Source organism: Balaenoptera borealis (assembly GCF_965194805.1).
Source record: "Balaenoptera borealis genome assembly, chromosome: 2".
Lineage (NCBI taxonomy): Eukaryota > Metazoa > Chordata > Mammalia > Artiodactyla > Balaenopteridae > Balaenoptera > Balaenoptera borealis.
In genome coordinates this window covers 31632613-31654288 of record NC_138867.1, presented here as the reverse complement: position 1 = coordinate 31654288, position 21676 = coordinate 31632613, and the positions used below count along the sequence as shown (strand labels likewise).

Below are 21676 nucleotides of genomic sequence, written 5' to 3'. Positions count from 1 at the left end.
ACTGGTTCTTCGAAGGCTTCCCGCAGCCCTGTACACCGCTGGCACCCTCCCCTTCACTTTCTCTTGATAGGACACCGCTTTCTCTTATTTTCTGCCTCTTTAGAAATCTTTATGAAGAACTCTTGGGTTTCTTTTTAAAAATATTGTGGTAAAATATACACCACATGAAATTATCATTTAAGGGAGGGGATGAGGAGACAAGGGAGGAGCAGTGAAGAAACAATAGTATAGCCTTGGGGGCAGGGTCCTGATTCCCCCTCAAGAGATATACAGTAAGTCCCCTACATATGAACCTTCAAGTTGCAAAATTTCAAAGATGTGGACGCGTGTTCCATCAACATCAGGCATGAATGAAATTGCAGCTTGCCCTCCATCTCCTATTGCTGACAATCCTTCAGCTCTACCATCTCCCACCTCCTCTCCCTCCTCCAGTCAGTAACTCTTCTTGCCTGTTCACTCGATGCCAGCCCCTGGATGCCAGCTGTTGTACCGTACTACTGTACTTTTCAAGGTACTATACTGTAAGATTAAAAACATTTTCTTTATTTTTTGTGTTTGTTTTTCATGTATTATTTGTATGAAAAGTATTATAAACCTATTACAGTACAGTTCTAGCTGATTGTGTTGGTTGGGTACCTAGGCTAACTTTGTTGGACTTACAAACAAATTGGAATTATGAATGCGCTCTCGGAACGGAACTAGTTCGTATGTAGAGGACTTACCATACATAACGTTATCTGTGAGCTCCTCTGCAGAGCTAAAACCCCCACCAAATGGAAGACCTGATGAAGCACTCTTCGTTCCAGAGAAGGTCACAGTTCGCCCATCATCACCTGACGCCAGATGATCTCTGGATTGAAGGAATGTGGGCCCTGCACACACCCTGATCCTTATCAGCAATCCCGCCCCTGGACTATAAGACTCTCACAGGCACCCCCCACCCCTGGGTCGGGACACACAGTTTTGAGGGCATTAGCCCACTGTGGCCCCCTTTGCCTGGCAAAGCAATAAAGCTATTCTTTTCTACTTCACCACCACCCCACCCCCCCAGATATTGTGGTAAAATATACACCACATAAAATTACCATTTAACCATTGAGTATACAGTTCAGTGGCATTAAGTACATTCACATTGTTGTGCAAATGTCACTACCATCCAATTCCAAAACGTTTTTCATCTTTCCAAACTAAAACTCCGCACAGGTTAAAGGATAGCTCCCCATTTCCCATCCCCCTTAACTCCTGCTAAGCTTCTAGCAACCCATGATCTACTTTTGTGTCCATGAATCTGAACTTGAGCTTCTGTATTGCTCCTGACCAGTGGACACTTCTACTCAGACCAGCCTGCTTCAGCCTCTCTGTCCAAGAGCCTTCTCAGGCTCTTTCCCAATTTCACCTTCTTTCACTTTTCATAGAACTCACATGAGCTATTTGGCTGATTCTTCCATGTGGGCCTTCTTGCATCTCCTTTTCATCTCGCCTCACAGCCCGGGAAGCCTGGTCTCCGTCCTGCAGGTCGGCAGGGACACCCCTCCCAGGACCCCGTCTTTGGTCTCTGCCCGAGTCCCGTCCTGCTCAGAGCACCTCCTTTGCTGTCAGGCCTGGAGCCCGCCTTTGGTCCACAGCTGATGCTGCTTGTTTCCCACTTTTCACAGTTGCCTCCTCAAGATCCCCACTCGAATAAACAGGGTCATGGAAACCTAAGTGGAGAAATGGAACTTACATGTAAGGCTTGGGGCCTCAGGTCCAAGAACCATGGCCGTGCCCAAGCCTCTTGATTTAGGAAACATTCCATCTGCCACCTCATGTAGCAGAGAACATCCCTACGCGTGATAAACCCTTAAGGATGACATTCAGTTCCTAGTAACAGAAACAAGAAAAAAAGAATGGCTTAAACACTCTGGAGTTTTTGGTTGTTTTTTCTTCCCTGGGCACAACCTGGAGACCGGACTTGGAAGGCTGGCGTGGTGACTCATCCTACTGTCCACAGCTTTTTTCTTTTCTCTGGACTTTTGACCTCCTGTCCTATACTATTCTCCAAGTTGCCTCTCAGGTTTGTTGCTCTCATGAAATATTTTACCTTCAATTATCGTGTCCTCCTATTTGCTTTTGCATTCTGAAATGGAATTAAATTCCTCCTTAAAAGTTCTAGTGTATGGTATCTAGTAGATTAAAACATGGTGAAGAGAATATTAGAAACAAGGGATGGCCCTGGAAACTGCAGTTCTGGATTGCTTAATTCTGGGTTGTGAAACACATCTTGAAATAATTCAGATGAAAACATGAAACAGTTACTACAAATGCTCCCTGCAGAAATAGGAAGATGCCCACACCTGCCAGTGCCGGGATGGGATTTGCCTGGTTGTGTGGACAGCCGGGTGCCTGCTCTCCACCCATTTCTGTGAGTTCGCATGCTGCAAGTGTGTCCCACACGGTCAGGAGCATGTCACATGCAGAAATGTGTGTGTGTGTGTGTGTGTGTGTGTATGTGAGCTAAGGTTTTATTTCCACAATTCTTATAAAACCTCTTAAACTGGTCTTTGGCATAAGTTCCTTGAGGGATAGATATGCAGCCCTCTCTGTGTTGTCATTGAATGAATGGCCAGAATTGTATTCCCCTCGTAAGCAGCACAGGGACCTAGGGATGAGGCTCCCTGGCTTGTAACTCCCTCTCTCCTGCTCTCACTACAAAATCCTTCCTGATCATCTGGTAACTCAGTGAGGCCAACTCTTTCTGGTGCTTTCTAGGCTCTGCCCCAATCCATGAAATCTGATCAATAGCAGCCAATGGGCCAGAACGATACCTCCAGTTTGTTTCCGCCAAGCATCCTACACAGGGCTGGCTGCCAGCATGGCCTTGATGACCTGGAAATCCGATCTCATCACTCCGTGATTGAAATCCTTTGTTGGCTCCCACTGCAGGGAATACAAGGCCTCTGTGATCTCTCTCTGGCTACCACAGCAGGCACGTCTCGAAAATTCTGAAATAGACCCCCAAATATGTTCAGTTGATTTTTGACAAAGGTGCAAAGACAGTTCAATGGAAAAAGAAAAATCTTTTCAGCAAACTGTACTGGAACAATTGCATTGGGTTGGCCAAAAAGTCCGTAGTTACCACAACACACCTACTAAAATGGCTAAAATTTAAAAGGCTGACAATACCAATAGTTGACAAGGACATAGAGCTACTGGAATCCATACGTTCCACTGTTGATGGGAATGTAAAATGGTACAGCCACTTAGGAAAATCTCCATACAGTTTCCCCAAAACAGTTAAGCATCTATGTGCCAAATGACTAAGCCATTCCAATTCTAGGTATTTACTCAAGTTAAATGAAAATATGTGTCCACCTGAAAACTCGTACACAGTTATTCATAGCAGCTTTATTTGTAACAGCCTTAGCCTAAGAAAAAACGAAATGCTCATAAACAGGTGAATGGATAAACAAGTTGTGGTATATCCATAAAAAGGACTATTGCTCAGCAGTAAAAATGAACATGCTACTGATGTACACAACTATATACATGGATCTCAAAATGATCTTGCTGAGCGAAAGAAGCCGGACTCAAAGAAGTGCCTCCTGCATGATTCACTTACATAAAATTCAAGAAAATGTAAACTAATCTCTATGACAAAAAGGAGGCTAATTGTTGCATGGGGCTGTGGGCTGTGGGCGGGCGGACTGTGAATGGGGTGATGGAAATCTTTCCAGTGGTGGCTTTGTAAGTGTATATATCTATCAAAACTAAGTGGATACACTTTGTTGTACACAAGTTAGACCTTAAAATTGATTTGAAAATCTCTATGGGTGAGATATGCTTTTAAGTGTTTTTCTATTTGGGTACCTTAAATTTTAGGATTTGGGAATTATTGTTCCATTTGAATATAACTGAAAATGTGAATACATTATAATTTCCAAAACAGTAGAGCTGGTATAGTTTTGAAAAGGGAGGAGATATGTGTGTACAAGAAGTAAGGTCATTTCCTGGAGAATCAGAGGGACTAATGGTAAAAGCCTAGGATTAGGGGTCAAGTTCACATACTCAGACCTAATGCATGTTTATTTTATGAGTGGAACCTGGGGTCTTCCATAATGATAACACACAATTACACATTTGAAAAATTATAAGCACAGGCAAGATATTTAATTTTTGAGCTTTAATGGACATTAAACATGACATAAACTAAGGATTTAGGTATAAAATACCTATTTTTGGAGGTGCATTTTAAGATTCTGAAAGGAAGTTCAAGATGCCATTTATGTTTCCTTTCATTGTTCTGCTTATCTGTTTCTACATTACCACCATCTCATATTGATTCTTTGTGTACCTGTCTACCCCGATACTGTGTAGATGTGGTTTTACCTCATGTCAGTCTTTCGTTGTTTTGTTTATCACATCCTAATTGCAGGCTATTAAGAGATGGTTATGTTAATTATTTAAATGTCAAAAAATTATTCATGTAAAAGGAAGTAAATGAAATGTCTATGGTCCTACACAAACTTTTACTTAGTACAAGGACTTAACTACTTCTGAAAAGCAGACTTTGTATTTTAAATGTCCTTCATATAAATACATTTTTTTTTTTAAACAACAGTTCCTGTTTATTTATTTATTTATTTATTTTATTTATTTTATTTATGGCTGTGTTGGGTCTTCGTTTCTGTGCGAGGGCTTTCTCTAGTTGCGGCAAGTGGGGGCCACTCTTCATCGCGGTGCGCGGGCCTCTCACTATCGTGGCCTCTCTTGTTGCGGAGCACAGGCTCCAGACGCGCAGGCTCGGCAATTGTGGCTCATGGGCCTAGTTGCTCCATGGCATGTAGGATCTTCCCAGACCAGGGCTCGAACCCGTGTCCCCTGCATTGGCAGGCAGATTCTCAACCACTGCGCCACCAGGGAAGCCCATAAATACATTTTATCCAGTTCAAAAATTTGATTCAACCAACAATGACTGATTTCATATCTGTACATGGTACTGGGCATTTTGGAAGATGCAAAGATGAACCAGACTCTTTCTCAGTCCTCTAAGAGCTCTCAGTTGGCTTTCCATTGTCTTACTGATTAATTAAAAGGCAGATTTATCTGTCATTGGTGGTGCATCTTGTCTAAGTGATTGCTCCTTAATAGCTTATTAGTTTAGCTTAGTAATTTCACTTAGTGAAAGTCAAATGAACAGCTTGATACCATGAGGTCAGCTGCAGCAGGAAGGGGTATTTTGGGATGAAATGGCTAATGGTGTGTGGAGAAGAAACTCAGAACTACCCTGGGGTGGAGGTGGGGAGCACATCTAATCCATGTCAGTGTCAGCACCATCTTCGAGCTTGGTAGCGGTCATGGGCCATAGGCAGGAACCTTCTGGAAACAGTATCTAACCCCCAAAGAGAGAAAAGGACACATATTTGAATGAGTGGCTTTTTATTTGCACCTCAAATCACACCCTGTTGGAAATCCCTTCAACCAAGACAAATCTTCATTAAAATTCATAGAGAACATCACCCCCTTGACCTCCAGGCCAACTCTGAGAAGTTGACAAGGCAGATGTAGAATCTATTCTAGAGACTGTAGAAATCAATGACCACACTTGCCTGAGGATACATGTAATGTGAGAACAGATCTTCATAGTTCTAGTCTTCCATTCTTTGCATGACTTCATGATGGAAGCAAGAGAAGCAGTGGAAATGATGAAGGTAGGAGAGATGTCATCAGTACAAATTAGAGAGAGCATGATTAAGGTGTTTATTTTCTAAACAGGGCCACTTCTCATCTGGCAAACTTGTTGTTAGGGAACAAGTGTAAAAAAAAGATGAGAAGTGAAAAAAAAGAGGAGAAAGGTGAAAAGAAGACACCAAGGATGGAAACCGTGGGAAATGAATCCTATCATTGTGTGGCTGTGGAGAAGGAGGGAGGACTTTGAATCACCTGTAATTATACCTGCCTGCTCCTGTGTATTGTGGTTTTAAGTCTTACCTGATAATTAGACGCCATCTGGAGACAACAGAAGGGAGGGGAAGAGTTGCCTAAAGAAGTAAGAGAATTATAACAATATCTGTTCTCAATGTGTTCATATTCAATTAAAACTTCAAAGTGGCCAAAAAAGCTAATTTTCATTTGATCAGAATCTAAACTAGAAAGTTGTTAAAATGAAGAACCTCTGATTTTAAACATATTTTTCAGAAAATAATAGTGTATTTTCACATTGACTTTAGAACAAAATGTTTAAAATAATTCATATTTTTCTTTATGTGAGATGAAATATATAGCTTAACAAAGTCAGTAAGTCTAATTAAAAAGAATGGACCTGACTCAAATGAAAAATATTATATATACAATTGACCTGTGAACAACACTGTGCAGGCCCACTTTATGCGGATTCATTAAAATAAATAAGTACTACAGTACTACATAATCTGTGGTTGGTTGAAATCCATAGACTTGAACCTGCACATACGAAGGGCCCAAGTGTAAAGTTACACATTGACTTTCAACGCATGGGGGTGGGGTGCCCCAGCCCCCACTATCACTGCATATCCTTTATAAATCTAAAAAGTGTATGTTAAATTTCATAGCATTTTTAACCTTTTTAAAAAAGATGAAATATGGCAGAATATATATTCTATAATATTCAATACCAACCAATTCTATTCCTACTATTACATTCTACAGTACAGTTATTGATAGGAACAGAGAGTAAAGAAGCAGCTATGGGACTGCCCAAACTGTACATTGTTTGGAGTGTTTTACTCCCCATGGGAATAAATGGGAATGATACTGTAGTGTGCCTGAAAGAGAAAAATACAAGAGAAATCATCCATTTAAAAAGGTACGCATTAAGGGGCAGGAAAGGAATAAAGACGCAGACGTAGAGAATGGACTTGAGGACACGGGGAGGGGGAAAGGTAAGCTGGGATGAAGTGAGAGAGTGGCATGGACTTATATATACTAACAAATGTAAAATAGATAGCTAGTGGGAAGCAGCTGCATAGCACAGGGAGATCAGCTCCGTTGCTTTGTGACCACCTAGAGGAGTGGGATAGAGAGGGTGGGAGGGAGACGCAAGAGGGAGGAGATATGGGGATATATGTATATGTATAGCTGATTCACTTTGTTATAAAGCAGAAACTAACACACTATTGTAAAGCAATTATACTCTAATAAAGATGTTAAAAAAATAAAAAAAAAAGAAGTAAGAGAATTTGCTGAACATTATCTTATACAACCTAGGAGGCAAGTTTTGTGTCCTTCTAGAAACCAAACAACTGTCAGCCAACTTCCTGTTGGCTTCTCTCCTAAGGCCAACAGCTTGGGTTTTCACAGTCACTGGATTTCCTAGGCAACAGAAGTGTAAACTTGAGAAAAGGCAGGGCCGGGATAGGGATTGACAATGAGTTGAGCCAATGAGGCTGTAAGTTTGCAGCAGTGATTCCAAGACATCCAATTGGCAGGAAGAGGGTGGACCAGGAGGTGTGAGGACAGAAGGTAAGAGGGAGGAGGCAAAGGGGGATGGGAGGGGACCCGTCCTCCCAGATGCAAAAGGGAGCGTCCATAGTTTCAGTTCAAAGCAACTGTTGGCAACAGGTTAGCATTCAAGGTAAATCAAAGTTTTTATCTATTATATTGATTTGATCACTTTTGTTTCATTTTAGCTAAAGAAGAAAGAAGACAGTAGATGTTACCTTCTAAAAAGAAAATCAAAAAGTTGGTGAGCATTCTTGGTTGTCTGTCTAGGGAAGAAATAGCTTGGTACTGGGAGAAGACTTTGTCATCTTTGCATAAAGGTGCTCAGATAAAAATGTACAAAAATAAATTTCTTTCAGTAAAGGGGAAGGAAATAACCATCACTGAGCAGTCACTAGGTACTGGGTACTTAAATGTGAAGTGTCTGGGTGAATTACTGTAAGTAGCCTGTAAGACCATTGATAAAAGCGAGCTTCAAGAAGGTTAAATATCTCCAAGTCAAAAAACAATGAAAAAATTGAGCTTTGGTTCAGACTTTGGTTTATCTAACATTCTAAGTTGTGCTATTTCTGGGGAACCCTGCCTGCTGAACTGACCACTTAGAATTAGATAAGAATCAGAATTCTTATTAAACTGACACAGCATGTTTAAAATTATATTAGAGAGTTGATTGGATTGATCATGAAGTTGAGAAGGACCTTAGTAAATGACAATACCATTTATCAAGGTGTCCACCTCACTTGCCTCCAGTCTGGGGCATAGTTAAACCATACTAAGTAGATGGAATTCTTCCTTGTTTTGTAAAGCTCTTATTTTTTCCTCAAAATCTTACAACTACAGAAATCTTTTAAATTTGTAACTGTGCATTTTAAATAGTGAGGTTTAAATTGTGAAAGTTCATTTGTATTTATATTCAAATAGTAATTATCTAATAACAATAGCAATTATTAATTCCAGTAAGTAGCAGTCTGCTAGTATTCTGTTAAGTGCTGAAGGAGACACAAAGCATACAGCCCTTGTCTTTAAGGACCTTTTAGTCTAGTAGGAGAGGCAGTCCTGAAAGCAAAGAGTTATGTCATGGTGCAATGAGGATGTATGTGAGCTCTGCACAGATTATGCAAAGGAAAATGCAAGCTGTTTTACTCTGGAGAGAGAGGTTATATGAGGCTTCACCATAGTGATTCTACAGGGAAGAGTAGGACTTCCCTAAACCAACAAGGGAGGGAGGGTGTTCCCGAAAATGAGACTCACTGTACAAAGGCACAGAGATACAGAACAACATGGTGCATTTGGGGAATGTGAGTGCGTCTAGATGCAGAATAGATTTTGAAGGGGTGGAGATTAGTAGAAACAAGGCTGGAGAGTTAGGCAGGGCCAATGTATACATCAAATGCTAAGACGTTTGCTCTTTACCTGTATACAACCAAGAGCCACCAAGGGGTCTTAGACTAGAGTATGAAGTTTGGATTTCCATCTTATAAAGATCACTCTGCTAGTCACCTGGAGGATAGATTGGAAGGGCAAGATTGGAGGCAGGGAACCAGCTAAGGGGTAATTTCAGTAATGGAAATGGGAGAGGACCAGGTCCTGGATTAAGGTAGGCAAAGGAGGCAGGGGAAGGGACAGATTCAGGAGGCGTCAAGATGGTAAAAATTTACAGGAATTGGCTGGTAATTCAAGGTAAGGGGTGAAAAGGAGTCTAGGATAATGTTCAGTTAATGACTTGGGAAAATGGTGCTGCCATTTCCTGAGGCAAGGAATAAGGAGGAAAAGGTAATGAATTTGGTTCTGGAACATTAAACTTGAAGTGTCTGTAGGTCATTAAAGTGTACATTTTGTATGGAAATTTGAAATATGGCTCTGAAGCTCAGGAGAGTGGATGAGTTGGAATAAACATTTGGGATGAGTTGTGATAAACGGTGGATAAGGCAGAGATTGCTACTATTTATGAGAGTGAGAAGAGGATAAATAACTGAATCCTAGGAAGCAGTAACATTTAAAAGGCAGGCAGAAGACAAGGGAGAGACCAAATAGGTCAGATCTGAGAGGAAGGGAGATGATAGGAAGTTAGATTCATAGACATTGAGAGAAAAGAGTTTCGAGAAAGAGGAATGAATTATCGTAAGAGTCAACTGCTGGGCAAAGTGAAATAGGGGTTAAGAGTGACTGTTGAAGTTGCCAATCAGGCTGGCAATGATGTCCTGAGAGTATGTTCTTTGGAGTGACAGAGTGGAGATCAGACTGCAGTGGACTGAAGTATGAATGGGACATGAGAAAGTAAAAAACTGAGGCTCTATCAAGTAGTTTGGCTTTGAAGGGTGATTGCTAGAAGGAGTCTAGGGCTGAGGGACCACTGCAGATTCATGAACTAAAGGGAGGAGCTGGTTATAGATACAGAGGCGGGAGGAGAAATATAGGGATGGGGGAGTGAGAGGTACAAACTATTAGGTGTAAGATAGGATACAAGGATGTATTCTACAACGCAGGGCATATAGTCAGTATTTTATAACTGTAAATAGAGTGTAATCTTTACAGTTGTGTAAAAATAAAATATTAAAGGTTTTAAAACATAATAATTATAAAATAAAATCCACTGCAAGTACAGAAATAAATAAAGGGGGGAGTTGGTGGAGAGGAGGAAAGGGCATACCTGATGGCTGAGGGTCCAGGAGAGGGTGAGATCTATGCTGTAGGTGGGGCGATTATCCTTCAATGGGTGGAAATTCAGCACTCCCTCAGGAGGAGGGAGGACAAAGTCGAGAGAGTCTCAGAGACAAATACCGTTATAGACTTGGAGGAGAGTGGTATGAGTGATTCATATCTGGTGGCTCCATTTTTACTAAGAATTTCAAGATAAGGTGTGGAGGAGAGTAGCAAAGGTTTGAATTAGCCTCTGGAAAGATTGGAAGAATCATCTAACCAATGTCATGTAAGAGTAGAGCTGCATGTTTCGGAAGGCACTTGTTCACCCTGGCATGTGGGTTTGTTCAGATGCACTTTACAGCCTGCCTTTAAGGAGAGGACATGTAGACACATTGAGCCAAGTTAGGCATTCCTAAGGCAGTGTGGGAGATTGACACGGGAGGGCTGAGAAAGAAGGCACTGGTTAGAAATTGTCAGAATGCTGTTTTAAGGTGTCTACAATGGAGAGGGAAGGAAATGGGTCCAGAAAGGAAAACAAGGTAGGAAATGGCTGTGGAGAAAATGCAGGGTCAGGAGTCTAGAGGTCTTGTAAGGTCACAAGCATCTATGGCTGGAAGAATGAAACTGAAAGGTGGAAAGAAAGTAGATGTTGAATTTTTAACTTCGAGAAGAGACTAGCATTGGCTGGTGACAGAATGTACGAGAGGATCTTGGAGAGCCATGTGAAAAGAGTGAGCAGATGAAGTTGGTAGAAATCAAGGACCTGCAGGAACCTCATGGCTGCATGTTGGGTGGGCTGTCTAGATAAGCTCTGAGGTTTCCCAGATTGATGGGGCTACTTGGGTTAGAGAGGGAGTCTGTGAGGCAGGACCCAGAGTTTCAGTGATTTAGGAAGTGACAGAGCCAAAGAGGGACAAAGGGAGGATGTCAAGCTGGGCTGTGCTTCAAAGATGGATGTGAGGATGGTCATGATGTAGAGGTGGAGGGATGCATCCTTAGTACTTAGCATTTGGGGTGAGAAATATCTTCCTATGAGAAGACTTCTGGATTAGAGGTCCTTATACACATTCAGGTACCAGTCAGCCTCTTGGCAGGAAATGGACGGCCCAGTCAAAAAAGTTTAATGAAGGACAATTTACAAAGATGTGGATGGGGCTCAGGGACTTAGATAAGGGCTGAGGAAATGCCCCAGGGCTGCCACAGTGAGGAGGGCAAATCCTCCTTGGACCTGGAGAGGCAGGAAGAGGAGCAGTTATCTGATCTCAACAAGAGCTGCCTTTTGTGGAAGACTGCAGTCACTGACAACTGTGGCTTGGCAGAGAGGAAACCACCCTTTCTCCTCTTGCCCTCTGATCTCCTGCTGGTGCCTCCCATGGGTGGAATCCAGCTGGAAGCCTGAAAGCAAAGAAATCTGGTTAATGCAGTTCATAGAGGTCAACCTCCTGTAGCACAGATGTGGCTGGAGAACGGGTCAGGGGAGGGGCTGGGCAAACAGAATATTGAGCTCAGCAGTGAAGATAATTCAGAGACCGAGGAGAATTAGGAGATTTATAGAGGCATAAGGGATTGAGGAAAGACTGTGTGTCTCTGCATGGCAGGAGCTCTTGGTCTTGAGGGCCACGCCTCGCCTGGTAACTTGTGGTGGTGATGGGTGCACAGGTGCAAGGAGGGGGGTGTTTAGTTCCTGGTTTCAACTGTTGCTTTCATCTCTTTAACTGATAAATTCAATAGAATTTACCCTACTGAATTTTCCTTGTAAAATTTTGTTCTTTATTCTGGTCTCAGACATTATTGTATATTAAAAATATCAAGGCTCATAGCAGCAGTTTTCTATATTTTAGAAACAAACAAGCTGGCATTTGGGAGAAGATAGTGTTACAGGATGATTACTGTGTTAGAGAAAGGACCATAGCTGCCTTCTCCTGACACCCTAATGTCCATGAACATTTTCACCGTTCATGACATTCTTTGGAGCAGATTTTCTTACACATCTCTAGCCATAATTCCATTGCCATACAGGATCTTGTTTTCCCTCCAGTGTCCCTACATCTTTTCAAAACCTGAAGTCAAGTAGAATCAAGGTTTTCCAAATACTTCAATGTAGAACATCATTTGAGTGAGCAGGGCTGTCCTTGGTTGAGAGGTGGATTAAAGATGCTCTTACTTTCTTTGGAAACTCTGCTTTTTGTGTATCACCTCTACCATTGACCCTGACCTCTAAAAGAGCTCTTCACACAGAAGAAGGCCATAGGCAAATGCTCTCCAGTAACTTACAATGTCAGTTGTTCTTACTAAGTGTGTTTTGGCTGCAATATTGCTAATAAGCTTGTCTCAGTTTTTATATATGAATGATTTGTGGTGACTACATGGTTCCTTGTCTAAAAAAATGAATATTTTTTGAAATGTTGTGGGTGATTTACAGAAGCCCCTTGGAGAAGTGGCAGGCGCAGAAGACGCCACTCAGAACTTTGGTTCTGCTCCTTACGTCTGAACTGGGACAACCCCTCAATCTCTTTGTACCTCGGTTTCCTTATTTTGTGAAATAGGAATAGTTCCCTCTAATGCATGTAAAAGCACTTTGTAAACTATCAGAATTATTATCAAAAGTTACCTTGCACCAGACACATTTTCTGTTCTAAACAAACTGAGAGTGAATAATTTGTAAAACACAGGCTACAGCTTTAGCAGAGAGCCTGGCAGAGCCCGTGCCCAATAAATGTCCCCTCTTGCAGTTGATGTTACCTTTGTGTGGTCCCAGGGGGCTGCACGCTGTTTCTGTACAGGACCAGATACTAAATAGTTCAGGCTTCGTGGACCAGCAGGTCTCTGTTGCAACTATTCAGCTTGGCAGTTGCGGGGTGAAAACAGCCACAGGTAACACGTAAGCAAACATGTGTGGCTGTTTTCTACTAAAACTTTATTTCCAAAACTAGGCGAAGGGGCAAATTCAGCCTCGGGGCTGTGGTTTGATGTCCCCAGGTCTGGTTCATTTTAGGTTATATTTGCCTAAACTCAGGGTGTCCTTGATAACTGGCTGTGTTAAGGTGATCTTATTCGTTTTGGAAGAACAGAGGTTGAGGAGTGAGAAATCACCAAGGTGCTAATGTCTGCTCCTAGGACTTGGTTTAGTCTTCTCCCCCAGGGTGGTCTGGTGGCTCCAAATGCCTCCAAAAGCCTCAGGCTCCAGATGATGTTGTGGAATAAGCTGATCTAGAAGTGCTTACACGGTTACTTTCTGGAAGGACTCTATTTTTTTTCTGCCAGGCTGTTCCTCTTCTTTGTAAACAAAACCTGGAGGATGGCAAAGTCTCCAGCCTAAAATTAGGTTTCCCAGCTGTCTTAGATCATTTGGGCTGCTGTAACAAAATACTGCAGACCGGGTAGCTTATGACCCACAGATAGTTATTTCTCACAGTCTTGGAGGCTGGAAAATCTAAGATCAGGCCCCCAGCATGGTCAGGTCAGGGCCCTCTTCCTGGTACAATGATGGCTACTTGCTGTGTCCTCGCGTGGTGGAGAGGGGTCTCTCTGGAGCTTCTTTTGTAAGGCACTAATCCCATGTATGAGGGCTCTGCCCTCGTAACCTAAGCACCTCCGAAAGTCCCCGACTCCTAAAACTACCATCTTTGGGACTTAGGATTTCATCGTACAAATTTTGCGGGACACAAACATTGAGACCATAGAACCAGCCTCCTTTGCAGGAGTGGCCAGTGAGATTTAAGTGAAAGGAGTTGGGTGGAGTCTTCTGGGAACCATTTTACAAAAGGCTGACTTAGCTGGGAAGTGCATTCTTCTTGCCCTCCCACCTTTCTCTTTTCTGCTGCCTGGAGTGTAGATGTAATGGCTAGAGCTGCTGTAGTTATTTTGTAACTTTAGGCAACTTTGAGGGGAAAAAATATATGCTAAGATAAAAAAAATAGTAGTTTCTTGAGATGTTGGTGACTACCTGAACTGTCTCCAGACTTCTTTTATATGAGAGGAAAGTATACCTCTACCATTTTTAGAGAAAATTATCCTGTTTCTGTTATGAGTAGCTGGACACAATCCCTACACTGATGTTGGCATTCTGACATTGAATTTTTATCCATTAACGCTTCTTGGTTTTCTGGAAGTATCAATTAAGACCATGCAGGTTGCAAATAATTAGCTGGGTGTCTAAGTGGCTATAAAATAAACATTAAATAGACAAATGATTCCAAAAGGAACATTTTGAGTGACTGTAAAATAATTATTAAGTAGGTGATTTTGATGACTAATGTTGCAAAATGGCAAATGGTAGTCAGATCTGAGGCTTTACTCCCATCTAAAAGTGGATGAAGATGTACACTTGGGGTTTGTCTTTGTAGTGGGTTCGAAATCACTGAGGTCAAGACCTCATGGCACCTGAAAAATGAGATATTTGGAAGTTACATGGTTGGTTCTAAGAGTGTAATCATAGAAACTAGGGAGTTTGGAAGAAAAGTTTATTTGTTTATTTATTTATTTGCATTTTGTACACAAATCCAGCCAAAGCTTTGCTTACCTTTGTGTAGTTTAGATATATTCTTACTCTGCTTCTTTAAGATCTGGCAGGCTGCCTGACTCAGATTGCAAGTAATTTCCTGGTAAAAACCCCAGAGACTCAAGGCAGAGCAGAAGGGAAGAGCGAGATGGAGAAAGAGACAGCAAGGAGGCAGCTTCTGCCTCCAGGTATTCCCAGGGGATGCTCATTATGACAAGGACCCCTTAACCCTGGCACCTCTGTGTTTATCTAACCTGGGCTTGTATCACATTGTGTTAGTTACATGGGTCCTTGAATATCATGCTAAGCAGTTTTTCCCGCTCTCTTTCATAGCCCAAAATGCAGCAGAGGCTGCTAAATGTTGATGAAATTCTCCTGAGAGAAGAATTTTCCTTTACCTTTTCTCCCAGTTCTCAGGGGAAGCTGAGGCTCTCCTCACACTGGATTGCTAGTTATTTTACCCAGGTAAAGGTAGAGATCTAGGGCCAACCCAAACACTGCAGGAATAAGCTTTCGCCAGTTATACCAGTTAGGAATACTTTCGGCTGCAAGTAACAGAGGACCTGACCAAAAATAAGGGCTTATGTTTCTCACATGACAGGAGTGTGGAGTCAGGTAGTTGGTTATATCTGTTCAGTAGTTTAGTGATGTTAGGGCTGTAAGTTGATATCTCTGTGATTCCCTTGGCCCTTTCCTCACAATTGCAGAAAGCCTGTCACAGCTCCTGGCGTCACATTCTTGTTTAAGGCAGGAAGAGGCAAAAGAGATGGGAGAGCTCTCCCAGAGCCCTCAGCACTTTCAGTTAAGTCTCTTTGGCCAGAGACATATGGCCACCCAACTGAAAGTGGAATATAGCAGAGAAAAAAGATTGGAATCAGCCAGTTGGCAATTCTGGAAAATCAACTGTAATTCAAATTCAACAAAGCTAAAACTACCCTGAGGAATGTGAACTCCTGGAAGGGACCTTGGTTGTCTCACTCATTGCTGTTGTGTGTTGTGTGGCACACAATAGATGTTCAATAAATATTAAATATATGTTGAATTCAAGACCAGAACTAGGGTGAGGCAAGGTAGGTCCCTGGGGCAAAATATTTAAGGAGACACTCACTCTCAGCCTTGAGCAAGTACAAGGTTGATGTCTGTACAATCCTGAGATTTGAGGGTCACCTTAAACATTGTGCCCCAGCCATGTACCTTACCTAGCCCTAATCTCAATCCTGGTTGGATGATTATAAAATGAAATTTCAAGAAGATGTGTGAATTAAACACTTTATAACAATAATATTTATGAAATATTATTCTTAAATTGTATATCATAAACATTAAATAAGGAATTAATTCACATTCCAAAGGTTGGAAGAAAGAATAAAAGACTATGATTTATCAAACATGGCCTCTAGGGAAACCTGCATATAGACAACAGCCGAAACATGAGTTTTAAACATCTTGAGAAAATGTATTTCTGTGCAGAGAAAATTTGGTAAGATGCCAGACTTCAATGACATCTTATCTCCACAGTGTACTTACGTCATTAAAGGAGAGATTAAATACTGTCATATTTTAAATCTTATGCAGAGGTTGGCAATCCAAACAAAAAGCAGATGTTTCATATATTCATACATTGCAGAAATAATTTAAAAAATAATTTGTGGGGAAAAAAACCACCTCACACATCACTTTCTTAAAACAAGCAAACAATCAAATAAACACTACAGCTCTAAAAGGAAAGGACTAAGTGAAATTGTTCATCTCTACCAGAAGGAATTTACACTGAGCCTTACAAGCAAGGACCCCGAGGTGAGACAGAGGGGTTTTGTTTAGGACCCATGGGTGCCCTGCTTTGCTCTGCACTGCTGTCCCCTGCCCTCCTCTGCCATGAAATCCTTTCATCTCTCCAAGGAATCTCTTCCTTGAAGCCTTGTCTCTTCTTCATCTCATTTCGTAGTGCTTCTCTGAATTCCCAAAGCAATTTCTCAGCACCTTGCTGTAGCTGTTGAACATGGTGGCTTTGACAGAAGTGGAGATCAGTCTTGACTCTGCCACTGCCTCATGGTACATTTTCAGGCAAGGGACTTCTATTCAATAAGACCCTCCATGTGAGTTGGCGTGCTGATGCGTGCAAAGCATCGAGCAAGGGCTTGGTCCCTGGCCTGGTTATAATGGTCATTACCTGTCCTCTGTTCATGCCTGCTTCTTACCCTGTGCTATGTTATAACCTTCCCTCTAGCCTTTCCCCTCAAGGTCTTGCTACTGCCACTCGAGGGTGACTTGGTGTCTCTTACAGCTGAGATTTTCAGGCTTTGGTGTGCGTTAGTTAAGACCATCTGGAAACGTGAAAATGCAGACGCCCAGCACTCACACCGAGAGATGCCAATTTGCTGTGTTTGGGGTGGAGGGTGAGCATCTTTATTTTTCCATGGTGGTCTCAGCACCCCTGCTGGGCCCAGGTCTTTCTCTACAGCAGGGCTTCACCTGAGCGTGACTGACATTTTGGACTGGAGAATTCTTCATTGTCAAGGGCTCTCCTCACATGTTTAGCAGCATCTCTGGCCTCTACCCACTAGATGCCAGTAGCGTCCCTCACCCCTGTTGTGACAACCAAAAATGTCTCCAAACATTGTCAAATGTCCCCTAGCAGGCAAGATCATACCTACTTGGGACCACAGCTCTATAATATCACCTGAAGAATTAGCACAGTCCCTCGCATAGCCAGAGGGGCTAAGGGTCTCTTTAGCTGAATACAGTTCAGCTGGGTTCAATGAGGGAACTCTCACAATGTCAACAGCATGGACACACACCCGTCATTACACTTTTCCTGGGGTTTCCCAGTCTCCAGTGCAGAAACCACGTCTCTCTTCAAACCGTCTAAATCTTTCATTTCAGTCTCAGGCTACTCTGAGCACTGGGATCTAATATTTATTCCAGAGAGGCACTTTCTAAGGGGAAACGTCCTGAGGAGCCACTTTGTTTGTTTGTTTTTTGCCATCTACCACATAGTAATAACCAGTTTATTGAATGGATTGGAGTCAGTAGAGATAGTTTAATGTTCTCAATCATTGCCTTCAAACATGTTCTGTTGTAACTAAGATCCACCTCTGTGTTGCTGGTTGTTGGTTGTACACTCGACCCATCATGAGAGGGGGAGAGGGGATGGGAGGGAAAGAGGGAGGGAGGGGGGGAGAGAGAGGAGGGAAGGAGAGAGGGAGGGAGGATGTAATTCAGCGTATTACCACTAGAGGTCACCAAAGACAACCCAAAAAAGTGCTGCCTTGGGCTTGAGAGTTTCTCTCTTCCCCAAAGATTCCGCTCAAATTTTTCTCTGAATTCAGCAAGAGAAGTTCCATGAACCTCGCCGAGAATCATGAACAGACAGACCTCCATGCATGTTCAGCTTTCCATAACCCATTCCACACGATTCTCGAAAACCAGGCAGAGAGCTTTGGCAGCGGCAGGCAGCTGCGCGCCCGGACAGCGGGATGACGGAGCCTTAACCCGGAGCCTTAAAGCAAGGAGGCCTGGTGACCGTTGCCGCAAAGTCTCCTGTGACTTTGCTGCTGGCGGCTCCACTCAGCCTGTGCCCCCAAATCTCCAGGTCTCTGCCCCACGGGGGTGGGTCTGGGGAGCGGTAAGCAAGAGCTCTAGGTGGACCCCTGGGACCTCTCTCCCTTCGCTGCCCGGGCAGGTACTCTCCATCTCGGATCTCTTTATCTTCTTTGTCCCCACCGCCAATACCTCCTTCCAGGCAGCATGACCTCTCACCTGGTTGTCACGAGCGTGGTTTCACCTCCCACTGGTCAGCCTGTCCCACCCTCCTGTTCATTTCCCACACTTTATCCAGAGGGATCTTTTACAGTACAAACTGTTGCCCTCTCACTTTAAACCCTTTGTGGTCTCCTGCTGCCCTCAGTACAGAATCCAGACTCGCTACCATGGTGTCTCAGGATCTTGGGGATCTGATGCCTGCTGACCTGCCCAGTTTCACGTGTCTCCAAATTTCCACTTTCCAAATTCCCTCCCAGCCTGCACGGCTCTATCTCACCCCCGCCCCTACATACACCCCTGTTCTTCAGTCAGACTAAAATACTTGCGTTTCTCTAGTTACACTCCTTTCTCTCTCACTTTGGCCTTAGCACTTGGGAAATAGTGCTCTGCCTTCTCCTATCCCCGCGACCCTCACCCGGATGACCTCCACCCTCCTTTAAGATTAAAGGTTAGACATCAGCTCTTCCTCCGACAAATCTTGAGAAAGCTGCTTAGCCGCCTCTCCTGAGCTGCCGCGGCTCAGCTGTGGGATTGCTGTAAGCGCTGTCTGTGTTTCTCCCTCTTCCCCCCACTCCTAGCACAGTGCCCCGCACTTATTAGACGTCTGTTGAAGGCATGGACCGAACTGGCGCCTGATCCAGGGACCTGCGCAGACGCGGTGCGAACACTAGGTGGCGCTGCGGCCACGTGCATCGGAGGGCAGCCTCTTTCCTGCCTGGCGCAGGCCCGCCTGGATGGGCTCTGATGTCACCACGCGGGTTCCTCCGTGCTCAGAGAGGGTCTTCTGGAAGCAGGGACGCTTGTTCAGTGCTGTGATGCCGGTGACATATGTTTGGGAACAGGCTCTTGCCCTGGTGCCCTCATGCAAACTTCAGAAGCTCTGACTATGGCCTTTCTTCACCAAAACCCTACCCCATCCTTCCTTCTTCCAAAGCCCCCAGTTCTTAGCAAATTTTATGTTTCCTGCCTTGCTTACCTAGGGGACTTAAGTACTCAAGTTTATGATTCTAAGCTATTCATTCAAGGGCTTACTCCTTGGAGTAATCTGCTCCAACTGGTGCCTTGAAAATATCACATGATAAATATTAGCTGTTTGTTGATGAACTGGGTGATTAAATGATTAAAAAGGGTAGTTAACATGGGCATTTCAAGTACCATGATAGGCTGGGTGGCAGGAGAGAAAGTAATTTTTTTCTGGATATATCAGATTAGACTCCAGAGGTAACTGCTGCATGGTCACTGGGTAGGGTTGGCTGCAGAGGTGGATCGGGGGGATGTTTTCCAGGACTCCACCCTGCTCTCCTCTGCGTGGGTGCCATCACACTGTGCTTTGAGATGCTTTTGTAGTATTTCTCAAAGGTGGTGGAGTACAAAGAGCCCTGCTTGGTCTGAAGCCCCGAGTTTCATTGTTGGCCAGGATTTTGGGGCAAGTTCCTTGACCAACACAAGCCCTAGTTTTCAAGTCGCCAGAGGCAGGGGTGGCACTCGATGACCTTTCAGGGTCCTACAGTCCTAAGGGTGTGTGAATTTCTGTGAGCCACACTGACCGTGGGACCTGGGCAAGTCGCCTGATTTTTGTGCTTGTCAATTTCTTTATCTGTGAAATATGAATCATAGGAGTAATTAGCTCATAGGGTTTTTAAAAATTGAGATGAAATTCACATATGATGAAATCAGCCGTTAAAAAGTGTACCGTTCAATCATTCTGTTGTTCAACCACCAGCGATATCGTGTCATCACTCCAAAAGGAAAGCCTGTTCCCATTAAACAGTCACTCCCCATTGCCCCCTCCTCCTAGGCCTTGGCAACAACCCATGTGTGTTCTGTCTCTGAATTTGCCTCTTCTGGATAGTTCATATACAGTAAGTCCCCTACATACGAACCTTCAAGTTGCAAACTTAAAAAGATGTGAACGTGTATGCCAGCCGTTGTATGTACTACGGTACTTTTCAAGGTACTGTACTGTAAGATTAAAAAAGTTTCCTTTATTTTTAGTGTTTGTTTTTTATGTATGGATTCTTTGTGTAATAGGTTTACAGTGCAGTACTATATAGCCAATAGTACTAACTAGTATACAGTGCAGTACTAACGATAGTACTGCTAGTTGGGTACCTAGGCTAACTTTGTTGGACTTATGAACAAATTGGACTTACGAAGCGCTCTTGGAACAGAACTTGTTCGGATGTAGGGGACTTAGTGGAATCGTACAATATGTGACATTTTATGTCTGGCTTCTTTCACTGAGCATCACGTTTCTGAGGGTCATCCACTATCAGTACTTCCTTTTCGTGGCTGAATAATATTTCTCTGTGGGGACACCCTGCATTCTGTTCATCCATTTGTCCACGGATGGACATTTGTGTTGTTTCCACCCTTTGGCTCTTGTGAATAGTGCTGCTGTGAACAGGGGTGTATGTGAAATTGTTAGAGTCCCTGTTTTCAATTCAGTTCAGAGGGTTTTTGTGAGGATTGGATGTGTGCTTACTACACAGGGGGAGCAGACAAATGTTAGCGACTGAAGTTGTTAACATTATCCTGAAGGCTTTCAAAGAGGGCTCCACAGGGCTTCTTTCTCTGGCCCTGTCTCTTGGATCCGGGAGCCAGACCTCACTTTCTTCCACTCTCTCCACTCCCTTTCTGCTGCTGTGGCTGGTGTGGGAAATCAGGGCAGGTAGAGGAGGGTGGGAAAGGCAGGGGAGAGGCAGCGGAAACGAGGATGTGGAGGAGAGTGGCTGCGACAACTAGTGAACAAGTGGCGCTGAGTGAGGGGGAGGGGCAGGAAAGACACAAGATCCCTGGTGGATTTAGAGGATGAGGAGGGCACGTGAGGGCTGCCTCCCTAGTTGCTGCTCTTACAGTGGGAGGGGAGGGCCGGGGCTGGTTGCCAAAGAGGGTCAGGACCAGGGATGCCTCAGGCCAGGACCACGAGGGAGGGAGTGGAAAAGGGCCAGACAGCGAACCGGTGGCCTCGCGCGTGAATCCTGAGCACAGGATTCTGGGTGCAGCTGAGGGATTCTGTGGGGTGGAGTCAGGGCTGGAAGCTGGGGACAAGCTCTGGGAATTGTCACCTTGAGATCAGGTGACAAAGCAGTAACAGGCAAACTCAGGTTTAAGAAAGTGAATGCTGCCGGAAAGGCAACCGATCTCTGGAATTCCGGGAACCTCTGCTTTCAGGGCTGGAGGAAGCAAAGAAGGGTTCACATAATTTCAGGCGGAGCAGTTTCTTCCCGATGTGGAGCAAAGCGTTGGGGCCTAGACAGGCAAAGGCCTCCTCTTGGCCCGGCGTCCGAGAGAACTGAGAAGAGCCGCTCCCCT

At 43.7% G+C, this 21676-nt stretch overlaps 1 protein-coding gene across 8 annotated transcripts in view; it reads left to right on the top strand.

Annotated features, from left to right (window-relative positions):
• Positions 1-6651: 6651 nt before the first annotated feature.
• The window catches only part of CAPSL (calcyphosine like), a 31218-nt gene continuing 16193 nt past the window's right edge, over positions 6652-21676 (top strand). For 4 of the 8 annotated variants that reach the window (XR_014241862.1, XM_082382531.1, XM_082382528.1 and 1 more), the window contains exon 1: positions 6655-7588. The gene's annotated coding sequence lies outside the window, so the exon portion shown is untranslated. Of the gene's footprint in view, positions 7589-21676 lie in introns of all 8 variants that reach the window. The other 4 variants (XM_082382530.1, XM_082382532.1, XM_082382533.1 and 1 more) reach the window with 4 other exon arrangements.